Consider the following 8,553-nt stretch of genomic DNA (forward strand, 5'->3'; position numbering starts at 1 on the left):
ACAATTTGTAGTCAGCAGAAGAAAAAAAAAACAGTATTTCCATTTTTAAGCACCTCCGTGATCCATGAAAATGAGTGTGTTTTGAATAAAACATCGAAATTTTTATAGCTCTTCTAGAGACCTGCCAAGTTTTCAACTCATCATCTCTGAACCTAAGCTTTGTTAAAATACTTTCAGCAGCTTGGGTTTGCTTTCTCACTTCCCTAGCCTGTGTTCAAAATAGATGAAATACGGCAAGTTCAGAACCACCAGAGAGCAACAACAAGCGCAGGAGAACACCATGTGGCTAACCATTTATTTTCTTGTTAATAATGGCTCGGGATGCCTCTTCAGGAGAAAAAGGGCACAAAGAAGGGAAGAAAAAAACAGCTTAACTTCTGTCTGATCTGGGGGGGTGACACAAACAGAGCTCATTTTCTTGCATGATGTATCGTCCCCTCCTTCCATGCAACTCCTGACAATTTATCTCCATGGAATAATAATGAAAATTACGCTGAAACGTAACAGAGCCACATGGCTAATGGAAGCTTGACTAGATTACCAGACCAATTTAAGGGATGCTTATCAGCTAAGTATATATTGGCCAAACAGTTTATTCCAGCTCTATCAACATTACGGAATGACTACTTACGGGGATGATTTGCAAAAGCTTCCTAAACTCTTCTTTTAAAGACATTTAGGAAGGGATTCAGCTGCTTAGCATGTTGCATGAGTGCGTAGGCAAATATTGCCCAACAGAAGGAGAAGCACAAATACCTGAAATTTAAACAAGGTGAGTTTAATATTTACACTCCAATGGCATCCATAGGAGACACGCTGTGCAGGCAGATGACGTTCCTGACAGCTTGCTTGTAACCACAATTAGTGAGAAGAAGCTTGCTTGCGTTAACGCATTTTAAATGTTTATCGTCCAGAGCTAGCGACCTCGTTTTGTAAGCTTCACCATAAATGATGATTTTTTAAATGCAGATCCTAAGTCACTGCTGAAGTTCCTTCCACAAACTACGCAACACGGCGTTCTTGTGGCGAGTTTAGCAGCTGGGAAACCAGATAACTGCCATGTATTAATAGGCTTTCTCTCCTGATTTTGGTCAAGCCCTTTCATCCTGACTCTCCCTTCCATGGGTAATACTTAGCTACCTCGCAGGGATGCTAGAAGGCTTTTACAAATAATTACAGGACTTCACATTTGTTGTGCGGTAATGAGACACACTGATTTCCTTAAATCCTCGCTCCTGCAAGCCTGACCTTTCCATTTTCAAAATAATAAGCACTTCATGCTCAGCTCAGTTCACTTGCTGGCATGTGGTCACTTAATTCTTGCATCCTCCGCAGTCTGCAAAACACTGGAGTGTTTCGTCCCCCCTACAGCCCCAAACAAACCCTGAGAGAGCTTGCAAATGATGGCTGAGTACCTTTTCTAGCATAGCTAAAGCAACGAAGCAGAAGATGAATAAGAGGGCAACAATAATCAGGCAGAGAAGCATAAATGAAGCAGAGGATTGGGAACACCAGACCTGACAAACAGGCTGTGCAGATAAACAAAGGAAGGAGCACGGTACGCTAAGATGGCCCTTGAGAGGTTCCCAGGATAAAGCCCCGCTCCTGTGTTTTTCCCCTCTCTGGTTTAGCTTTGTGTGTTACCTCACCAGGGGGGAAATTCCTTACCAAGGACCTCGCTGGTCCATTTTCCACAGTATTATCATTCAGGCAACGCTGCAAGCATATATTCAATACATATCACGATAATTTTTATTTGTGGGGCAGGAAAAGCTGTTTAAGTAGCTAACATTTACAAAGTAATTTGAAAAAGAACCTGTACTTATTTTGAAAACACAAGGAACCAGTACGATAAAGCAGGCCTACCTATTTCTGGATGTCAGAGCTGGGTGATCTTTTCACCATATAGTCACCAATTTGACTGGCGATATCAGGATTTTACACGTGCAGTTGATAAGTAAATCTGCTCTTATAGAAAGGTTGGTGAAAGCATAATCCCAGAGTTATTCTTTATGATTGATTTCATTTAAATTAAATGGCAGAGCAACCCAAGTAAAGCTGCAATTAAGGTTTTCAATTTCAAAAGGCAAATCTCAAAAACTAAGGGAACTCATTAGTGAGATGAACGGGACTGAAAAGTTGGAGGACTTGAACACAGGGGAGGTCTGGAACATGTTTAAACTACAATATGAATATCTGCTGAATTTGTAACCCAAGGAAGTGACAAGAGAATTCCTAAGAAGGTTTCCAGGCCTAGTGAGATGAATTACCTAATAAAGAAGGAAAGGTAGAATAAGCAAAAGGCTTTCAAGGGACGGGAAAAAAAGCTCAGCAGAGGAAACTACAGTCTCAGATCAAGAAACACCAGCATAAAGTGAAATGTGCCAGAAGTCAAGCTCAGTTAGACAGGCTAAAGATACCGCAACTAAACAGAAGCAGAACTCAAATCAGGAGGAGTAATTTGTCTCAAACCAAGAGCTCTGAAAGAACTGTCGTAATGAAACGCAGATTCAATTGCTAGAATTAAAAACAAACAATTGCACCAGCTATGGTACCGTCTCCCCCAGAGACGAGAGAACGTAGTGCCTGCATGAAAGCAGAAGGAAAACATCATTTGGTCACTTTGGCCCGTTGCTAGCCTAGCCTCAGGAGCTTGCTATGCTTTGGGAAACTTCAAGAAGGAAACAATCTATGGGTAAATACCGTATGGGTTCAACAAAGTTAGAACTGAGAAGTGTCATTCTCAAGTCAGGAAGAAAGCACAGTCCCAGCAGGCAGCATATCAAATACTATGCCACAGTGATAACGGGACTTTAACAAAATATTATGAGGCACTATTGGTTTTTCCATAGTGTTCGCAAGACTGACCTCGGGTACAACTCTGCTGCCCTGAAGAACGCCCACCACTTTCCTTCTTCTCATTTCCCCTGGGCCTGCAGGTACCCGGGCCACCTCCACAGGCTCCCTGCCCACCGCCAGCCAGCTCTGTCTCGAGAATCAACGCTGCTCTGCGCGTGGGAGGGAGAAGAGCAAAGAGGTAACTGGTGGAAGTGTAAGACAAGTGCTGTGCTGGCCTCAGGGAGCAATCTGGGAACGTTCGGTTCGCAGGGGAACCTTGCTCCTAACCCTACCCACACCACCCGATGACGTTACCCAAAAGATTTAATATTCGGTCGTATCACGACGCAGTGATATCGCGATGCTTTCTTTCAGTACAGCAAAAGATCCAGATGGTTCCTCTCACTTCTACAAAATACTTGTAGGTGGGGTGTTTCTGGTAAAGATAAAGAAGCGTTAACATCACTGGACGAAGCACTGGGAACGTTTCTTCTGCAATGCCGCGGCTGCAAACGTTTGAGCTGCCTTCAGGTGAAGACGGAAGGCTGCTGGGATGCTAAGAAGGACTAGGAAACTACTCTGGAAAACTCATGAGGAAACCGAAGCAGCTAGCATCTATTGCCTAGAAAATTAAAGACTGAATGGGCCTGACAGGAGCACGCACAGGAATGTTAGGTACGAATCCAACCCTCCTTTGAAGTGAATCCCACAGCACCCTGAACCCATGGAAATCAGGCAGTTAAAACAGATGCGTCCTGCGACGTATGCACAGCAGCTCCAAGGACAGCCAGTGAAACCACGGCAAGACACAGACCTGACAGTCCCACGCTTACTGCCTCGGGCTAGTGTGCCACGGAGTACGCCCCCAGCAAACTGATTTGGGGTAAAGGCAAAGCGGAGCGTGGAGCCAGCTGGGAAGTTGTGGGATCCCAGATGAAGCTGGGGGAAGAAATAAGGGAAGTATGACTTCTTTTTTTTTATATATATAAATACATACATCACCGATTTTGGTTTTTACGCTCCAGCAGGCCGTGGCTCCTGCTTTGGGGCTTTTCCACCCGCGGTCACTCGGCCACCACGACCTGGCGGCGACGCGGTGCCCGCGGGGATTTAACCCCGGCCGCTCGCAGGCTGGGGGAATGCCAGCGCTCGAGCGGTGGAAAGCCCCTTGCCTCGTGTAACTGGCTTGAGGTTAAGTTAAATTCCTAAAATAAGCGTTCAATCCGCGACTATTTTTTTTTTCCTTAGGAAAAAAAAAAAAAACACAGAAATTAAACACACAAATGTGACCGCTGCTATTGCGAAAAAGAGCAGCGCTGCCAGTAACTTTTCCCTTCCACACCAGAAGCTGAAAGGAACGTGTTCCTTAAAAATAAACCCTAAAAGCACAGGGACAAAAAGGATCCCCCGTGGATTTGGGGACGGGTCGCGTCCCGGCAGCGCCCCGTGCCGCCGCTAACTCCGGGAGCACAACTCGCTCCCCCACAGCCCGGCCAGGTGAGCCCAGCCCCGTACAGCAGGCACCCCCCACCTGCCCCCGCACCCCTCCGGGGCAGCCCCACAGCCCCCACGAGCCGCCCCTAACCCTGCTTTGGGGGCAGCACACGGCCGAGCCCGATCCCCCCCCCGGGGCGCTGAGGCGGCGGGCAGGGAGCGCCCCCCCGGCCAAGTTTCCCCTTCCCCTGCGCTCCCCGGTACCTGGGACGGGCGGCGGGCGAGGCGCAGCCCGGCGGTGCTGAAGGATGCCCGGCGGGCGGGGACGGCCGGCCCCGCTGACAGCGCTTCCTCCTCCTCCTCCTCCTCCTCCTCCTCCTGCCCGTGCCCGCCCGCCCTGCTCCGCTCCGCTCCGCTCTGGGGCCGCTCCCCCCTCGGCGCCGCCACAGGGAGGTGCCGGGGCAGCGCCGCTCCGCCCGCCGGCCCCGCTGCCCGCCGCCAAGTTTGGCCGGCCCGGGCAGGCGGCTCCGTCCCGCTTCCAAAGCCGGGGTCCGGCCCGGGGCCGCGGCCACTTCCTCTTCCTCCGAGCCCCGCCGGGGCCGGGGCAGGGGCAGCGGCGCCTCCCGGCCCGGCCCGGCGGTGGCGGGGCTCCGCCGTGCGGCCGGGGCTGCGGGCAGGAGGCAGCGCCCGCCTGAGGCAGCGCCCGCCTGAGGCAGAGCTCCCCCTCCACCCACCCCCCCCAAGGCTCTCCCTTCCCCACTGTGGCTCTGTCTGTCCGTCTGTCTGTCCCGTTTCAAGACGTTCCTGGTCCCCGAGCCCGGCCAGGTGCCACAGGGCAGCAGCCCAGCCCTAAGGCTTGCCAGCTGCTGCCCGCTCCTCAGGGAGCAGGAGGTCCTCACGCCACATGGCAACTGCCACCAGCTTTTTACACATCTGGGTGGCCACCCACCCAAACTACAGCCACCTAAGCAGCACTGTCACCTTCCCAAAATTGCCATGGCACCCACAACCCTGGCCCTGGTCTGCAGTCCTGCCGCTCTGTCACAGAAAGCACACAGCTGGCACGCTGTAAGATGCTTCCAGACACACGGAAGCAAAGGTTGTTCCAAGAGACTCGATTTTTCCAGGGATTTAAGTTCTTCCTGGTTCCCTAAAGTGTCTTTCTTGCCTCTTTTTTTGGAAATGGGTGTTTTGCAGATCCTCTTCAGAAGAACAAAGAGCAGCTGCTCTCGGCCATCAGCCTGATCTTCCCAGCACTCTCAGACACTGCCCAGCTGGTCTCAAGTCTGTATAGGTCAAAGGCTCTGCTGAAATCTGTCTTGACCTTCATCCAGCAAGGGTAGTTCTCTTCCTTGAAACTCACGTCTAAGCACACAGGTCAGCAAAGCTGAGGCAAAGGCAGCTTCAAGCTCATCAGCCTTACTTGTGCTCACATCCTGCAACAGGTCTGTATGTACAGCCTTTTACAGCTAACAGCTGTTGAGAGCAACACGAGATGCCATAAGCCCTCGTATGTCAACACTATTCCTATATCCCATGGCACCATTTCTAATAATCCTTCTTTGTAGCCTGTTCTTATTTCTACCATGATAGTTTTTGTGATGCAGGCCAGTCACATAATGCTGGTTCAGCCAAGCTTGTCTTCCAGTTCAGCTCCTTGTTTTCCTGACAATGTGGATGTGCCACGCTTGCATATGGGAAAGGTTCTCTTAAAAACCTGCCAGCTTTCCAATGCTCCTTCACCTTTCAGGATGCCATGTGAGGCAGCTCCACCAGTTCCACAAATAACCCAAAGATTGCTCTCCAAAGTCCAGGGACTTGCTCGTCCTACTCCCTTCAGGATCCTGAGCTTCACTAGATGACCATGACTACAGCCAGAATTGCCATTACCACATTCTTAAATGCTTCTCCCTTGTTACTGGAGATGCAGTTGTACATTACCCATTCGGTATCTCTTTCAAGACAGCTTCTAGAAATTTGCTGGATTGTTTGCATCTCACCGTGTTACCCTTCCAGCTATTAAGGAGATCAAGTCCTCTGCATAAATCAGGGATCTGTGACCCATATGCTTGCTAATAATTTCATTGACCTTCCTCATAACTGGCTGGGTTGTAATCCCACTGACATGTCACCCCCAGTGGTCTGTCCTTTGATCCTTCCCACTCTCACCCAGCCTGCCATCCATCTAAGAGCACCGTACGAGAGAGGAAAAATATCTGCTTTCATCTTCCTTGTCCTTCCAGAAAAACTTGTATCCATCCCAAATGTCACCCTTGTGGGCCAAGTCTGGAACTTTGCTTGCCACCTTGATTGTACTTCCCCCTACGAGGCCTGAAACCCGTCCAGTGACTCCTGAGACACCCTTCATTAACTCTGATACTGCTTGGAGCCTTTCTGCCCTGCAGACAACACGAAATACATCTGCTGTACTTCATCCACTTATGACTCTCCCTGCTGTGTAGGTGTGTAAAACAAATCCAATCAGAATGTAAAAATAAACAGGCAAACAGTACATTAGCACCTCGACTACAGACTATTTCTGTATTTAAGGCTGCTATTGTGATGGATGAAGTATGTTTGGAAGTATTCTCTTCATTTTTCCCTCAGCTGCTACGAGGGAACATGAGAATTGCCCAGCGTGGCCTTTGTCCACATTCGTGTTATCCTAACACACAACTACCAGCACTGGCTAAACAAGCCAGCAGCTGAAAGCATAACATCATTTTCCCACCTCTGCTGTTTTGAAGTGACTTCTTTACCAGCACTGAACTATAAAGCAAACACCAATAATGCATTGTGTGTGTGTTAACTTCACCTACCTCCTTTCTCTATTTCCTTTTGTGTGTTCCTCCCTCACCCCCCAATTCCTTTTAATTATTTGCACAGTTTTTCCTCTTCCCTTGTCCCTCATCATTTTTCCTCCACTCATTAGTTTCTCTGGGTTTCCAACTGTGTGAGAAAGCAGCATGCACTCACATCGGGGTGCCGTGTAATTGAGCTGTTTTTCTGATACTACTGTTAAAGCATATGGGGGAAGGATTACCAAGTGTGTGGGGAAGAAGCGAAAGAGCAGCTTTCCCTGCATTGTAAGCACATCAGGTCACGGATGGCTCCAGAACGAGCATCCTGAGCACCAGACCTTGCTGACACCATAGGATTTTCAGATCAACACCTCGGGGGTTGAATTGAATGGATGTCTGACAACATTAGAGACTTCTGCTGGTGCAAAGTCTTTCAGATACAGAAAGGGCCATCAGAACTAACAACATCGCTGGATGACCATAGACTGCTGCGAAGTAGCAGCCCTGCACAGATGAAAAATATTTCAAATTAATGTTTGCAGTGGGTCACGGTGTGCAGACCCAGACACTACAGGCTGTCTTTCTGCTACCCACTTCCCAGACTATTACAGGTGTCTGCAAACGCAGAGCTACTAGATACAAGGTATTTTGACAGCTTTCAGACTGGAATTACTCCACCACAGGGTTAAACACACAAACCATTGAGCCACTTCTATACCTTTTGAATGGGGCCAATTCCAATTAAAATTATTTCACTGGAAATTTAACGTGAACACGTATTTTGTGACTACAAAAATCATAAAGCCAGCAGATTAGTTAGCAGAAGAGTATATAACTAGTCACCTACTTAAGTGTGTCTACACTGACAGGAAAATAATCCAAGTACTTGATATCAAGGCACATAAATGGGAGCTTAGCATCCAGTCTAATCTGATGGCACACATCTAAGCTACAGCTTCTAGACTATCGCTGTGAGAAACTCCAGAATTCTGTTGTTCATGTATTAAATACATGGCTCTGTTCCCATATTTGGGGATTACTTGCCTCTTTCAGAGCCATTTTAGAATAGGTTTGATATGACATGAGAAGATCTAAAATTTATTCAGAGCACCACACGTAATACTTCTTATAGTCCAAGAGGCAATATTCTCCAAGAGAAATCCGATTAACTTGAAGACTCCGAGCATCTCAGACACTCAGAAGTGTGTGTTTTTTTAATGCATGTATACACACACTTCAGAACAATAAGCTATTGCTAGACACAAGATGATTTGGTAATTAAATAGTGAAATACTGCTCTAACAGCCACCTAACCATAAACAACTGAAGGACCCCATTGCTTTGATCAACGCTAAGATGTTGCTCCTAGACACTCTACTATTAGGGAATATTAGTTTTTATTAGTTTTACCTTAGAGTGAGTTAAGAAGTGCTTTGATGCATCTTATTTCTGTTTCTATCCAGTGTAATCTCTCCCGTAA

The 8,553-nt window shown here is 48.0% G+C and overlaps 1 protein-coding gene across 3 annotated transcripts in view; it reads right to left on the reverse strand.

Annotated features, from left to right (window-relative positions):
- Nucleotides 1-4,689, reverse strand: part of RFTN1 (raftlin, lipid raft linker 1) — a 92,652-nt gene extending 87,963 nt beyond the window's left edge. The window contains exon 1 of one of the 3 annotated variants that reach the window (XM_082752862.1): nt 4,537-4,689. The gene's annotated coding sequence lies outside the window, so the exon portion shown is untranslated. Of the gene's footprint in view, nt 1-2,868; nt 2,890-4,536 lie in introns of those variants that run through there. The other 2 variants (XM_082752863.1, XM_082752864.1) reach the window with 2 other exon arrangements.
- Nucleotides 4,690-8,553: the final 3,864 nt, after the last annotated feature.

Source organism: Aythya marila (genome assembly GCF_965140915.1).
Source record: "Aythya marila genome assembly, chromosome: 2".
NCBI lineage: Eukaryota > Metazoa > Chordata > Aves > Anseriformes > Anatidae > Aythya > Aythya marila.